We start from the raw sequence: 17,298 nt of genomic DNA, 5'->3' as shown, positions 1-17,298 counted from the left end.
TTCATCAAAGCTGGCACAACACATAGGTGGAGTAGGCAGCTGTCTGTATGGTGTCAGTGCTGAGATGTGTACATCACCACCTTCCACTTCACTCCCACACTGCAGATTGCCTTGATACAGGCTTTCTCATCCTCAAGATTCATGCCTTTGCCTTAAGGGAATATCTCCAGAATTGCTCCATTAACATGCAAATAAGCTATGTAGGAGGGGTGACACATTAACACACTCACAGTAATTATCTGTTGCTATCATCCTATCAGGATTAATTTATCAACTGTCCAGCAGAAATAAAAGCCCTGAGGATATCAAATGTAGGAAAGATACAATTTAATGTGGGTGGAGCCAGGGATGAGCTCAGGTGCCCAAGCCTAGGTAGCATACCATGGTTGGAGGGTTTGACCAACAAAGGCAAAGTATTCAATCACTCAACCAGCAGTCTTCCACTGGCTGCCTATAACCTGACAGCCACTAAGGTTAAGAACAAGAATAAATTCATTTTTAACCTTCCTCACAGACACAGAGAAGAATTTGGTGCCTGGAGTGAAAGGGAATATGCCTCCTTCATAGCACTGTATTAAGGACTGAATGTAACAGTGCATGTTAAGTGCTTAATATAATGCCTGGCACAAATTGGTTCTGATACCAATTCCAATGTGTTTCAGGGGGAGGGTTACCCCAGCAAGCACATCTCAGGACACCAGCTAGGTGTCCTGTAATTCAATTCAAGTCTGGCTATTTACCTGGAAAAATCACCAAATTCCACAGGTTAAGGGTTAAGTCCTACAAGACTCTCCTACCACCCCCCACTTCATATGCCACTCTCAAGTCCAGGTTGTTACATGTGCTTCTAAGGGAATGGCAGGTTCCAAGGATCCACTCCTCAGATTTGATTAATTTACTATAATGGCTCACAAAACTCAGAGAAATATTTTACTTACTATATCACCAGTTTATTATTATAAAAGGTGAGATGGGAGAGAGGCAAATATCTATTTCACCCCCACGTAGGAATTTTGTATAGGATTAGCCCTGGATAAAGAGGCATTTCCTACCCCTTCTGTATCTTCCCTGAAATATATGGAATATATTTTCCTTAAAGCAACTATGCAGCAACCATCTCTTTTTCTTCCCAAAGGAGTGACCAGTAGAGGGATTTTGGGCCAGTCATAGTGGGCGATGGCTAGGGTTGGAGAAGAGCACATCTCACCACAGGGAAGGCTATGTACACTTAAGGCTGGCTCAGCTCTCTCCTTGTGGATCCACATTTTTGTGAGAGTGTGACTAGTGAGAGAGAGAGAGAGAGAGAGAGAGAGAGAGAGAGAGAGAGAGAGAATTCAAATTGTAGCAAAGTAATTCTCACAATTATTTCTATCATAATTTTCACATTTTCAGTCAAATGATAGATTGAAAGGGGGGATTTTATTCCACTTATCATCCTGCATTTACCTATCTACCTGAATCTGGGACCAATCATGAACTAGGCAAGTGGAATAATTAAAAAGCTCTAAGTGACTCAAAGGTGTGCTATCAAATTAGCTTTGCTGCTGGACTTGCTCTAACCCTATGAATCCTTTTAGTGTTTCAGCACTGCTCCTTTACAATTAAGCCCTATCCTTGACCCTAATTCCAGGAACTTAGAATTGCTTCCTTATAATACTACTAGAATCCTGGTGCATGAAATTCATGTGTGTGTGTGTGGGGGGGGGAGTCCCCTCAGCCCAGCCTGCACCATCTCCAATCCGGGACCCCTTGTACCTAAACTGGCAGTCGAATATCCCTCTCACAATCCTGGACCCCTGGCTTCTAACTGCTCACCTGTCTTCCTTCCTGGTCGCCCCCAACTGTCCCCCCTGCTGGCCTGGTTGCCCCCAACTGCCCCCCTGCCAGCCTGGTCATCCCTCACTGCCCCTCTGCCAGCCTAATTGCTCCCAACTGCCTCCCCCCGTGAGCCTGGTTGCCTGTAAGTGCACACCCCTGCCAGCCTGCTCACCCCCAACTGCCCCTCCCTGCTGGTCTGTTCACTCCCAACTGCCCCCCCTGCCAGCCTGGTCACCCCTCACAGCCCCCCCACCAGCCTGGTAACCACACACAGCCTGCTTGTTCAGTCGTTTGGTCATACCTCACTAACCGCCCTGCCAGCCTGGTCACCCCACACAGCCTGCTTGTTCAGTCGTTTGGTCGTCCCTCACTAACCCCCCTGCCGGCCTGGTCGTAGGCAGCCATATTATGAGGGTGTGAGGGTTAATTTGCATATTACCTATTTATTATATAGGATTGGCTAAAACTACAGTTTCCGCAGGTTGTGGGTAGTGCCTTCACTACAGTCCTTCTGATGAATGGAAACCTGGTTCTGAATCTCAGACCCCATCATTTCCTGGTAGAGCTAGACTTAGCATTTAGTGACTACCAAATACCTATCTCCCACAGACCCTCTCTGGTGCATGTTAAACTTGCTTGCTATGTTTGTGTTTACTGTATTGCTCAGCTTTTGTGAAGACAGTTACCTTCGTGTGTAGACTTTCTCATATTTACTCCCCACTGCCAAGACCTTCCTGGATCTTTATAATGATGTCTAGGCCCTCTCCATCTGCCTGGCTTCCAAATTTTGGCCACTGTAGTTTGGGCTATCTTACTGCTGCTGGTCATGTACCCATAATGATAGGCAGAGCTAGTGGTTTTGATTCAATGCTACTGAAAACTTTTGCTTATAATTGGTGTAAAGTAAGACTTGATAAACTCCCTTCTTTTCTCCCTCCAACCATCTCAGTCTATAGTGTTCAATAAATTAAAAAAAAACAATAATATAGCATGAGAGAAAAGTAACTCATTAAATAAATCATGGAAATGTCAACGTACCTGTCTCAAATTGAAAGAATTTTATGAAAAATATCTTTGGCTGTAGGCTTAGCTTCATTCATAACAAGCTGTAAAGAATGGAAATGAACTAGTATTTCACAAGGATGAATTATGGGTATGATTCAATTAAAAATTTTACTTTTTTCCTGAGATAGTCAATTATTCACTCAATTGCCATAGTCCATGTACTCAGAAACCTCATTTTGCATACATATTATGTAAGTCATGTTCAAACATGCTTAACCCTTGACCATCCCTATTAATGGTGATGAGCAGAAAAATATTTCATCAACAATAGTATATCAGCCAAAATTTATATTTCCTGAGCTTTGGAAGTGCACTATTTGATTCTTTTAACCCACTTCCACACAAACATTTATTGAGTTGTGGCTGTAGACAAATTATATACCAACCTAGGATGAGAAAAAGCTATTTCTGAAAAATTTGAGTAGCAAGGACAAAGTCAAAAGAGAATTAAATACAGACAATTCATGCCCGGCTGGTGCAGCTCAGTAACTGAGCATCAACCCATGAATCAAGAGGTCCCTGGTTGGATTCCCAGTCTGGGCAAGTGCTGAGGTTTCAAGCTCAATCCCCAGTGGGGGGGCGTGAAAGAGGCATTCTCTCATAGATGTTTCTATCTCTCTATGGCTCTCCTTCCCTCTCTCTCTAAAGTCAATAAAAACATATTTTTAAAAACTACAGACAATTCACAAAGTTTGGATAAGCATATTTCCGATAAAATTAACAAATGTCCAAAATATTCATTAAGCAAAAAATCAAATTACAATATGATGTAACATTCATCATATAATTTTATTTGCCTAAATGTGTGCGCACACACACACAGCATCTCTGTGGTTGGGCTGGCCCATTAGTCATACCTGAGGCTCCAAGAAAGAGGCAGTACCAACACCCATGACAACAGGAAGCAACATCAGCTAAAACAGTAACTTCTACTCAGACAGTAAGTGCCTAGTATAGCCTTCATTTCACAATGATTGTTCTGATTTGCTTTGTTTAGGTTTTGCATTGGTGGGTACTCCATACCCTCTTGATTGTCACCCCTTAGGTTGATGGCAGGGTCTGTTATATTTATAATTCATATAGTTATGTCTATTCAAGTCTACTGTCTCAACTAATTTTATTGATTTGACTCATTAATGACACAATCAGTTCTTCATTGAGATTCATTTATTATTCCTTGCAATTGACCAAATCAGTTGGCAGATTTTTGTTGACATGGTGTAAGGATTATTATATCTGATAAGTGAGATACAGTGGTTTAATTCAGCTACAACAGCTGAGTGGAGTAGTTGTCAGAAACAGCATGTTGTCTGGTTCTTTACAGAAGAAACTTTCTGACCTCTGCTCTAGAGAAGACCTCAATGATTCATAGCCCTTATATTAAAGACTAGAGGACCGGTGCATGAAAATTCATGCACTGGAGGGGGGTCCCTCAGCCCAGCCTGTCCCCTCTCACAGTCCGGGAGCCCCCAGGGGCAGGAGGCGATCTGGTGATCAGGGAAGGCGACGCCCCATCACACCTCTGCTGCTGCCACTGCAGGCAGCTCAAGCCTCAGGCAGCCCTGGACAGCTGGGCAGCCACCATCCAAGGTTTGCCTACACCTCGGGCTGGCCCTGGGTGGCTGGGGGCTGAGGGGACTGGGGGATTCTGGAGGCAGGGGCGCAGAGAAGCCGGGCCTGCCTGGGGGCAGGCTCAGCCTTGCCACGTACCCGCTACCCCAGTAGGGCTGAGGGGACTGGGCGCCGCCATCTTGTGGCTGTGGGTGCTGCCATCTTTGAAGGTGGGGCAGTCAATTAGCATGTTCCCTCCTTATTGGCTGTGGGCACAGCCATCTTTGAGGGTGGGGCAGTCTATTAGCATGTTCCCTCCTTATTGGCTGTGGGCACAGCCATATTTGAGGGCGGGGTAGTCAATTAGCATATTCCCTCTTTATTGGCTGTGGGCGCTGCCATCTTTGCAATGGCATGAGGGTCAATTAGCATATTCCCTCTTTATTAGACAGGATTAGGAAATTGAAGCCCAAACAGGTTAAATGACTCAAACTCAATATACCTGATTTTTAAAAAATGCAGTCTTTGTTACCCTTCTGGCCCCCCACAAAATAATCACAGTTCTTCTATAGTGCTCCTCATTTCAAGGAATGACACCATCTACCTAATCTCACAAGTCTGCAATCTGCGAGTCATCCCTGGTCCCTATTCATTATCCCCGTTTAGATCCAGTCTGAGCTCTTTCAATTTTACATCCTCCATATTGAATCTTGCCACTTCGCTCCATTGCCACCATCCTAGTCTAAACTGGCATGACCATTCTCCTGTACCACTCATAACAACCATCTCCCAAATAGTCTCCCTGCTTCTCCTCTGGCCACAGTCTGATTTTCTCTTCATGCTATAGTCAGTGTGATCTTTTCAAAATGCAAATCTGAGCACAACCAGCTAGTGCCTAAAACTCTTCAAAGACCTCTCACTGACCTTAGAGTAAATAACAAAGCATTTAATGTGACTCCCAAAGCCCTATGCTATCTAGCCCCTGCTAACCTCTGCAATCTCATCTTACCCAACCTGTATTATCACTACCTCTGCTCTATCCACTCTAACTTGCTTTCAACCCTTTACTCTTGCCAAACTCCCTCACACCATAGGAACTTTGCATATGCTTTTCTTATGTCTGGAATGATCTCGCCCTCCCCCTTTGCCTAGTTTGTGCCTTCAGGCATTAATCAATGCTTCCTTAGGGAAGCCAGTTCTGACTTCCCTGATTTTTTCAAATGCCCCCATTTTGTGCTCTTATATAACACTATCTTTCCTTCCATGTACTTATTATCAACAGGCACAGTTTTACAGTTTATATTTACCTTTTTTTTTTTATCATAACAGACTTGTTTTTCCCCAATACTTTCAATTTGTTTCTGAATTTCATTTTTCTTTAAAATGTCTAATGTTTTTATAGAAATACTACAAACAACCTTTTACAGATTAAGTTGTTACGTATTTGAAAGGGAAAAAAAACACAGATCACTGCTCTTTCTTAAAAAAATATAAGCTGAAATATATACATTTTTATACTTTTAAAGCTATGTGGAATATTAAAGAAAATTTCTAAAATGCTTTTCTTTAAAAAGGTACTTATAGAAGCTTTTTATTTTAAACTAATAAGTATACTATTAATAGTGAAATCTGAGAATTATGCATATTCTTTAGAAAATGCAAGTTATAATCCTAAAGTACTATAATCATCTAATAGGCGCCTGATCTTTCAAATTCTTTAATCCTTCTCCATATTAACTTTTTGACCTAGCTTTTTACAAACACTTTTAAGTCCCTGAAAATATTTTAGTGACATAAAAACCTAATTTATTCAGGCTGCCCTATGTTAACAACTATCTTACAGATGTAGTTGGGTTCTGAGTAGTCCATATGAAAACATAGGTCTAATACGGCACTCCTAAAATATAAATGCCAGTTGAAAGTCCAATTTTATTTTCTGCGTTTCAGGATTACAAACCTAACAGCCGCTTACCAACATATTCCATGTTAAATCAGGAGGGGATTTACTGATTCCATTACAGCTAAAAGGCAAATAACATTTTTAAAAATCTACCATTTTCATCCTTCCAGTATAATATAATTGTATTTTCAGATGAAATTCAACCCCAAACTTCATTCATCAAATAAACTATTTCAAAATTACAACAGGCCAATCAATCATGTGATCAACTTGGCACTGACCGTGGCATTTTAGAGACTATGTAAGGGTATAATGTGTGGCCCTTACTCATTTGGCCATTATAATCTTGATGAAAAAGATCTGCCTAAAGCCATTTATCAACTGGCTTCCAGCATCTGACACCTAGCCCAAAACTGAAGAATAAAAAGAGTAGTGAAAAGTGATCCAAGGAAAACTTTTCAGAAAGGGTGGGATTTCAATGGAATTTAAAGGATGGTTGGTTTGGAAAGCAGGGAAGTATGGTGACACCAGCCTGTTTAAAGCACAAAGAAAGCTGCAGAGAAGGAAGAACATAACTGAGTTATTAAGCAACTACCTTGTCCAGGAAATGTAGAAGGGATTTTATGACAAGATAAAGCAAATTAGGGGCAGATTATAGAAGGCTTCAAATGCTAGATTAAGGAGTTTGAACTTGAGTCAACGGAAATTACAACTGTATTCTAAAACCTCTCCAAAGCATAGATTTAGCTGAGAGTGCCATTTGTCTATGGCCCTGAGATACGGTTAATTCCAACTCTTCAAGGTGAATGAGCTGAATAATGGAGCAGAATATGGTAAGTATAATTAATTAATGGAAGAAGGCCTTTTAATTTTACGTTGGGACAACTGGATGCTTCAACTATAGAAATGAAATCCAAATGGCAGCAAATAAATTGGATCACAGGAGAGTCCAACCCAGATTAAATAAGGGTCCTCCTAAATCTCACTTTAAAAACAAATGTCAAGTATCAACAAACACAGATGTACATAATGATTTGGCTGTATCATGACTTTGTGTAATGAGAAATCTCAAAATAGAACATTATTCTGCAGAGACAAAAGGTCTCAATTTAATGTGCTTTAACATTACTGATGTGCTCCCATCATGAATGCTTCCATTAATTTAGGTCAACTGAATGATAAGAACTTTGAAAATGTGCTCTGTCAAATGCCAAAGTCTTACATTCCTTGGTATATTTAGTGCCAGGTGTGAGGCAGTGGCTCTGGACACCAAAAGGAGACAGAGAGGAGACGAACACAAATTGAACTGTAATTTTCTACTTTAGATCTGATTACTCCCTTGTCCCATTTTCAACATGGATAGTAAGGTTGGTCAAGTAGAACAACCTCTGGCCATTTTTAAGCTACTCTGGAAAACCTCCATCTCCTAAAATACTCTGTTTTTATCTATGTACAAGGTCAAGGCAGTGATCCCTGAGTTTGTTTATTAACAGTATCAGTTGTCCATGCTCCTTTTAGAAGGGGGTGAGTTTTTCAATTGCTTCTTGGCCATAATTCAGAATCACCAATGAGCTTGGAAACAGATAAAGATGATTTTAGTAGGAGTGTGCTGCATAGTCAAGTAAATATAAGAAAACTGAGTCCAAACTATGAAATCTGAACACAGAATTTGATTAAAAAGGGTAGATATGAACAAGGAATTCCAAGGAACCAATGATAATAATAACAAGAGCAGCTAATGTTTATTAAGTATTTACAGCATGGCAGGCTCATTGCATAACTACTTTCCATGTATTCTCGTTTAGTGTTCATAGCATCCTATGAGACAGGCCTTATTATAACCATTTGACTTATGGAAAAAGTGAGGCACAGAGAACTTACTTAACTTTCCTGAGGTTAAATGCCCAGTTCAGGTTATAAGATTTGGATATACACTTTAACATATGCCTCCTGAGAACACAGAAATGATGGATTTATTTTTTAACAATATAGCAAAATTTATACAAACAAATGAGGATTGTATTGTTCAAAGTAATCACAGTAGGGAGCCATACACTTATTACACTACTGAAAATATTACTGTAACTCTTCTTTAGTGATTGTGTTCTAAACCTGAAACATACTTCTGGGGATTCATAGCAAACCACCCAAATGTGCCTCAGTGGTATGTGGATTATTTTGAGCTAAAGGCAACCGAGATCCGTAGGCTCAAGGGAAACTTCTTCCCCACACCTTAACTATCTAGATGAATTTAAATTAAGAGCCTGACCCATGATAAGAGTTATCACCAACGATGACTTTTTAAAAAGATTTTAAAATTATTTTTAGAGAGAGGAAGAGAGAGAGGGAGAGGGAGGGAGAGGGAGAGAGAGAGAGAGAGAGAGAGAGAGAGAGAGAGAGAGAGAGAGAGAAACATAGATATGAGATCAAAACACTCATCAGCCGCCTCCTGCATGCCTCCTACCATGGATCGAGCCCACAATCCAGGCATGTGCCCTGACCAGGAATCAAATGAAACTGGGAACCTTTCAGTGCACGGGATGATGCCCATTGAACTGAGCCACACTGGCCAGGGCAGCAGAAATGACTTTTTACCTATCTATATGGCACGGCTAAATAACAATTACTGAACGTGTGTTTTCCTTGCAGTGACTTTCTGAAGGCCCAGTGTGCATTACCTCATCCCAAGGTCTGAATATCATATGTACCCATATTCCCTTTCTGTTTCCAAGCATGTCTTGTATGTGGGGTCTCTGACTCTCTCATATATAAGGCACCTTTATACATGTATGTGTTAAATTGATTATTTCTTCTTGCTAATCTGTCTCATGTCTATTTGATTATTAGACCAACCAAAAGGACTTTGAGAGTAGAGAAAACTTTGTTCCTCCCACAAACACCCTGATCTTATTCACTAGTGGAAATCTATCTTTGAGGTTAAATTTAAAATTTTTAAATACTTAAAAAAATTAAGTTGGAATAAAGTCTGTCAAGTGAAGTGTGTTATCAAGCTAGATAATTTCATTTGGAGTAAAAAATATGATGTCATATGAAGAAGTGAGATGAAATTTTTCTCTGAAAGCATTCCCCCCAAATTTGGAACAGTGGCAGTATCTCTAAAATCAGTCATAACTTCCCTAGAAGAAAACTTAACTCTATAAATTCTGCTGCTAGTATGTGTTTTCATATTACAATATAAATGTTGTTTTTAGTAAAATTCAGAGTTTATACATTTTACATCACACATTTTATGTAAGACCATTAGAGAATAATATTTCTACATATGAGATATCCAGGCATAGATACATTAGAAGTATTGTAGCTACTCAAATATATGAAGATCAACAAGGACTACATATTAGTTGACAATGGTTTTCATGGAAAGAAATAGGAATTACCTAGGCTTGGAGAATTAGTTAAATTTCAATAAATGAGGGAAAAGATCTCCCATGTAGAATAGAGGAATCTTACTTGATTATTTAATAAAAGTGGACTTGAAAAACATTCTAATCCAGCCATGGGCAAACTAAGGCCTGCGGGCCAGATCCGGCCCATTTGAAATGAATAAAACTAAAAAAAAAAAAAAAAAAAAAAAAGAGAGAGACCGTACCCTTTTAGGTAATGATGTTTACTTTGAATTTATATTAGTTCACGCAAACTCTCCATCCATGCTTTTGTTCCGGCCCTCTGGTCCAGTTTAAGAACCCATTGTGGCCCTCAAGTCAAAAAGTTTGCCCACCCTGTTCTAATCCATATGAAATAGCAGCCCTCCTAAAATCCATTTTTAAAGCAAACACCAACAAAAGCAGATGTTAATATTAGAGAGCAATGAGAGACAAACATAGATAGCATGGTGGAGCCAGGTTACAGGGGGCAGGGTTACCTGATGAATGCAAGGTGCTTAGTCTGAACATGATTTAAAGTTAGTCTATTATCACTTCCACCTATGATTTTGTAACCTCAAGAATCTGTCAAGGCCCACTAATAAATGTCTTGCTCTACAAAGGCAATTTAAGAACAGAAAAGAAAAGTAACATGGATACTTCAAATTCTCTCTCCCTTGAGTAAAGGCCCTCCTACTGACCTTGCTTTAAAGATAGGGCAAGCTGGCAAGATCTGAAAGGGACCATCAGCAGTGTGCAGATAAGCTTTTAGAGATGCTTTATTGTCTTTCAAAAGAATGAACAGATTTTCTGGTGGAATTCAGTAAATGCAGAGATTCTTTTTACCAAGTATGAGCCTTCTGGGTTATTGGATAATTATTTTCTAGATAAAATACAGCCCTAAAAACTCCTTGCTATTTCATTAATTAAAGTAAATACTTGTTTACACTACTCTACTGCAAATCTTTAGAATGCAAGATAATAATGAATCCCATTTTGCAGTGCATTGTAAATCATATTAGTAACTTCTGGTGCTCTCCAGGTTTAATAGGTGATAGTTTATTATTCATGTTCAGCATAAACTAAGTCATTAAAATTACAAATTTACAAGTAAGCTACAAAAATTATGCTTGTCTTCGAGATTATGATTTTAATAATTGAAAATACTATCTGACCTCGAGCAAGAAAAATGCTGGAAACTTGAAAGTTCATTTGAAATTCATGGTTGAGAAAGACAAGTCTCTGAACACTAGAGCAATCTTTATTTATAGGATAGAAAAACTGGTAAATGAATAAAGGACATTTACATTGTTTTGTGGTATTTATATTTCTGGAATTCCTTTAAAAGCGGACTTCCAAAATGCAAATGTTATAAATATGAGAGGAGAGTTAGATTCTGGCATAAAGAGAAGAGGTATAATTTAATATAAAAATGTTTGTTTTATGCACTGAGTGATGAACTGCATGGAAAATTCTAAACCCTGTTTGAGTCTGCTTTTTCACATAAAATGAGATCTGACTATGTACATGTTATATTTGTTGCAACCAAATGGTTTTTCGCTGGCTAGCAAGCCCAGCCATTTGAGAGGTATATTTTGAAATAAAAACTTTCTCAAACTCATCTTGAGCTGCTGACTCTTATGAGCTTGTGGTTCCTGTTTTAGTTTTTGAGGCTTCCATAGGTTTCTAATCACAATAAAAAAGAGACTGACTCCTCTGGAATTCAAATTTACTGTAGTTGAATGAGCTCACTCCTCCCAACCCCCACCAGTTGTTTCAATTCAGTGTCTTGATTAAATTCTAGAGGAGATTTCTGCTTACAACAAGCCTGCCAAGGGCTTTCCCAGTATCCTTAGAGAGTGTACTGTAGACATCCCATAAGTACATGTGTGTTTTCATTTTTTGTCTATCTTCAATTCTTTTCAAATTCTGCTATAAATTTTAAAGGATCCTCGGACATATAAATTGCTGGGATGAGGGAGGGTGTCGAAGCACCAGAAATAATGTGGATTAGCTAAAGCACCCTTCCTAGCCTACCTTGCAAGCTAAGGTGAAGCAGGGACACCATAGTTAATTACCTTTTATCATCTTCTTTAGTCACACAATGCCCTTTCCATATGAGATGGGGCTTCCATTTTGGCTGACTGTGTCCAGTCAGATTCATTGAGAGAAATAATAATTTTAGGTGTACATATTTTCTAGACCTTATTTTTCTCATCTGTAAAGTGAGGAAGCTGGGACTAAATGATCAAGTTCTTTTCCCTTCTTTAACTCTCTATGATTCAATTCACTTGGAATCTGCTCCATTATTTGAATTAATAATGTTTACACATCTAGAAAATTATCTTCAACAAACAAATCATAAGCACTGGGAAAACAAAGAGGTCTAATAGTCTAAAGAAGGCCAGAAACCTAGTAAGGGACATATAATATATTCATACAAGAATACATAACAATGTAAGGTAGGAAAACTCTATGTACCAAAATGAGAGGCATAGGTTTAGAGAGTGGAATCTCTAAGTTCCAAACCCCACCAATCCACATTGGACTGGGAAGTATACAAAAATATAACCTTTCATTGTGGGTTTAGCCATTGTGATCTGAGGGTTCTTTGTTACAGCAATATTATTTTTCTAGCTTTTATTGATTTCAGAGAGGAAGGGAGAGGGCAATAGAAACATCTAGAAACATCAATGATGAGAGAGAATCACTGATTGGCTGCTTCCTGCACCCCCTACACTGGGAATCAAGCCTGCAACCTGGGCATGTACCTTGACCAGGAATCGAACTACTGTTACCTCCTGGTTCACAGGTCAACATTCAACCACTGAGCCACACCAGCCCAGTTCCCCAACTAAGTTTTTGTGTATATCTAATATGATAAAAGAGAAACATGCAAATTGACCGTACCTCCGCTATACCCACCAGCCACACCACCAGACAATCAGGAGCAAATATGCAAATTAACCCAACTAAGATGGCGGTTAAGTTGCATACTAGGCACCAGTGGCCTAGGTCCCAGAAACATCATAGGGCACCCAGGTTACTCCAAGGAAGGCCCCGTGTGGGCCCTGAGCAGCCTAGGAAGGGCCTGAGCCAGGGGGCTCCTGGGAAGGGCCTGAGCCTGCAATCATAGCTGAGGGGGCCCCTGCCCAGGCCTAATGCCCTGGCCAGAGGCCTGAGGCCTGGGCAGGGGTGGAGCCAGTGATCGGAGGGGGCTGGGGGTCCCCTGCCCAGGCCTAACGCCCCTCTGGCCTGGTCAGGGGCGGAGCCTGCGATCAGAGCGGCCTGGGAGTCCCCTGCCCAGGCCTAATGCCCCTGCCAGAGACCTGAGGCCTGGGAAGGGGTGGAGCCGGTGATCACATGGGGCTGGGGTCCCCTGCCCAGGCCTAATGCCCAGCCAGAGGCCTGAGGCCTGGGAAGGGGTGGAGTCTGCAATCAGAGCGGGCTGGCAGTCCCCTCCCCAGGCCTAATGTCCGACCAGAGGCCTGAGGCCTGGGCAGGGGCAGAGCCTGCGATGGGAGCGGGCTGGGGGTCCCCTGCCCAGGCTTAACGCCCCTTTGGCCTGGGCAGGGGCAGAGCCCGCGATCACATGGGGCTGGGGTCCCCTGCCCAGGCCTAACACCCAGCCAGAGGCCTTAGGTCTGGGCAGGGGTGGAGCCGGGGAATCGGTGTGAACTACAGAGGAAACACCTTTTCTGACCGCTCATTGGCTAAGCTCCCTGTATGCCACTGGTAATATTCTTAGTAACTTGGGTAAAAAGAATTCTAGAAGGTGATGTAGGGTTTTTCCACCTCACTCCTGGAGAAAAAAACGAAGGTCTGCTGCTGGAGGGTAAGGAATGTCATATCCTGCTATAGCTGTTTTGGCTCAGTGGATAATGCCTAGGCCTTCCCACCACAGGGTCTGGGTTCAATTCTGACCAAGGGCATGTACCTAGGTTGCAGGCTCCATGCTGGCTGGGGCCCTGGTCAGGGCTCATGCAGGAGGCAACCAATCAAAGTGTTCCTCTCACTTTGATGTTTCTCTCTTTCCCTTTCTCTCCCACATTCTCTAAAAATCAATGGAAACATATCCTCAGGTGAGGATAAAAAAAATAATAAAGAAATGTCATATCCTATGAAAGACACATCTTGAAAATGCCTAAAGAAAGTTGTCATTTTTTCATGGTGAAGGGACTGGAGTCCGTGTTGATGAAAAATCCTTGCTGGCTGCAGTGACTGGCAGTGGCTGCAGCAGCGGGGTGATGGGGCTGGCGCTTTCCCCTGATCAGCCCAGTCGCCTCCCATAAAGGGAGGCCAGACTGTGGCTTAGGCCCACTCCCCAAGGGGAGCAGGGAGCAAGCCTAAGCCATCAGTAGGACATCCCCTGAGGGCTCCTGGTATGTGAGAGGGGGCAGGCTGGACTGAGGGACACCCCCCCCCACACAGTGCACAAATTTCATGCACCAGGCCCCTAGTGTGTGTGTGTGTGTGTATATATACCTTTGTTTTCCTCTACCTGTACTTCTACCTCTGTCTGTCTAGAGATCTCTCTCTCTCTCTCTCTCTCTCTCTCTCTCTCTCTCTCACACACACACACACACACACACACACACACACACACACACACACACTTTATGTCAAAAGATGAGACTCAGCCATGGGCAAACTACGGCCTGCAGGCCGGATCCGGCCTGTTTGAAATGAATAAAAATAAAAAAAAATTAAAAAACCATACCCTTTTATGTAATGATGTTTACTTTGAATTTATATTAGCTCACACAAACACTCCATCCATGCTTTTCTTCCAGCCCTCTGGTCCAGTTTAAGAACCCATTGTGGCCCTCCAGTCAAAAAGTTTGCCCACCCCTGCTCTACATACTTCCTATCATGAAGGTTGCTTTGACCCCAGAATGACTAAATTTATCACACCTGGGGAATATAGGTGTTGGATTTTCTTCCCTTTTACACTATAAGCCCCAGGAAGGTGGGGGTCATATCTTTTTTTATTGATGACAGCCTCCTCAGCACCTAATGTGGGAAGCTGCCTATTGTCTTCTCTAGCAGAGAGGTGTGGACAAGGAGCCCAGAATGCTGGTGACCCTTGAGCCCTGGCAAAGGTCAGGACTATGCACCCACTGTTTGGTCCAGACAATGGTAGCTGAAGCAACTTCCCCACCCGGTAGTCATGAAAATCCTTACTGATAAGATAGTCTGTCTGTTACTAGAAATTGCCTGCCTAAGGGCTATAGGTTATCCCGAATTGAATAAAAGGGTGGCAAGGCCTGAGCCCAATTGGAGTCCTTCCTCTTGGGATGGGCTCCCGCCTGGCCCCCCAATTTCCAAATTATTATTTCTTGTCTCATCTCTTTCATTTGCGTGCGGCCCCTCTTCCAGAGTCTGAACCCTGAACCACGCGGGATGTGGGATCATTCACACTAGTGCCTGGAACATAGTAGGTGTCTACTAAACATTTGTTTCATGAATGAATGAGGGCTTAAAGTACATAAAGGCTCCTACAGCACCTTAACCTTGCACTACCATTGCATGTATCTCTGTATATTGTAATCGCAATATATTGTCTGTCTCCATTAGAGAGCGAAGTGCTCAATAAATATTCGTTTGGACAAGGATTGAACTAAGTGAATTTCTTTTAATACTGTAAGTGAAAAATACCTTCTGTGGCCAACAAAAGAGTTTTGGGGTTCTGTACATAAAGGCCTTCAGTCAGACCTGTTCTCTAAGTCACTTTCTTTTTCCCTGAGTGATGGAGGGTCCTTTCCTGCTTAAGCCAAAGCTGAAGTGCCTCGGTACCTCTGAATCTCCTGACCCGTGTCCCTTTTCATCACAAACTTGCCTTTAATTTGAACTAGGCCAAAAGCCTGGTTTCCTGCCTGAGTCCAGAATATCAAAAGAATGATAGTGGCCGAGGGCTGGAGGTTAGGAGAAATGGGAGAGATGTTGATCAAAGGGTACAAACTTTCAGTTATACTAGTAAGATTAATCAATTCTGGAGATCTAATGTCCAACATGGTGAAGACTTTTAACAATCTTGTACTGTGTACTTGAAATTTACAAAGAGAGTGAATCTCAAGTGTTCTCACCCTACAAAAAAAGAGACAATGATGTGGAGTAGTGAATGCATTTATTATAGCTTGATTGTACCCCTTAAATATATACAGTTTTTATTTGTCAATTATAGCTCAATAAAGCTAAAAATATAGCCTCAACATTTATTGTTATAGATTTGACTCACAAAGTTAAACCCTTTCCAAATGGGTTTTAGTTATAAAACATTTCATATAAATTTAGAAGAAAATCAAGCAAAATAAAAAAAAGACAACTTCCATAACACTGCTCCCTCATCCTTTCTCCTTACCAGATTCTGTTGTAGCAACTGCCAGACAAAGACCCAGAAGATGAAAATGGTCCTTACTAACCCAAGTGATTCTATTAAGTAATTAAGGGGCCCTCTGGTTTCTACATCTCACTTCTTCATAAATTGACTTAACTCTTAACTGTTCCAAGACATTTGTTAAATGGGACTGGGAAATTTTCATAGTCCTAATTGCTTAAGAATTCATTAAATTAAAAGTAGGCAGTAAAGGAAACACTGTGAATGATAAAACATATTCCAATATTGATCAATGTACCAAGTAAGAAAATGTCCTGGATTTGCCAACAGGTCAGTGCGAGTAAAACTCACACTACAGCTGTCATGATTAAAAATGGCCATGGTCTCTATGAAGCCAAAGCTTCTGCTGTTTTTGATGGGGCAGCAGAAACAGGGAGAGGTTTTGAGAAAACAACCTGTGATGCTATACCTGATCCTGTGTTTCTATGAGCATTAGGGAAGAACTTTTGCCAAGTGTTAGCATGAAAAGTGAAATATGATCAACAAAATGGCCTTCCTCATCTACATTAATAAAAGACAAAGATGCTAATTGACCATACCTTCACTATGCCCCAAGCCATGGCCACCAGCCAATCAGAGTGACTATATGCAAATTAACCCAACCAAGATGGCAGCCGGCAGCCACAGAGCTGGAGCAAGCAGGAGGCTTGGTTGCCCCAGTGATGGAGGAAGCCAAGCTTCCTGCTGGTTGTTGCCTCCACAAAAGGCAACAAAGTTTCAATTATAGAAGCTAAATAAGTCCCAGATACCTGCTTCCAGGCAGCCTCCACTGGGAGCTTGGGTGGCTGGGAGCTGTGGCCAGCCTGCAAACAGCCATCAGCCCCTCACCCAGGATGGCCACACTCTCATGGGGTAAGGGTCCCTCTGGGGGGCTTGGCCAGCCTGCAAACAGTCATCAGCCCCTCACCCGGGCTGGCCAGGCACGCCAGCAGGGACCACCACACTGAAGGGGCTGTGGCCAGCCTGCAAACAGCTATCAGCCCCTCACCTGGGCTGGCCAGGCAACCCAGGGGGGACCCCCCTCCCTGAAGGAGGTGTGGCCATCCTGAAAACGGCCCTTAGCTCCTCACCCAGACTGGTCAGGCACCCCAGCAGGACCCCCACCCTGATCCGGGACACCTTTCAGGGCAAACCAGCCAGCCCCCACCCATGCACCAGGCCTCTATCCTATATAATAAAAAGGT

The sequence above is a fragment of the Myotis daubentonii genome, chromosome X (assembly GCF_963259705.1).
Source record: "Myotis daubentonii chromosome X, mMyoDau2.1, whole genome shotgun sequence".
NCBI classification, from domain to species: domain Eukaryota; kingdom Metazoa; phylum Chordata; class Mammalia; order Chiroptera; family Vespertilionidae; genus Myotis; species Myotis daubentonii.
This window is presented reverse-complemented; position numbering follows the sequence as displayed.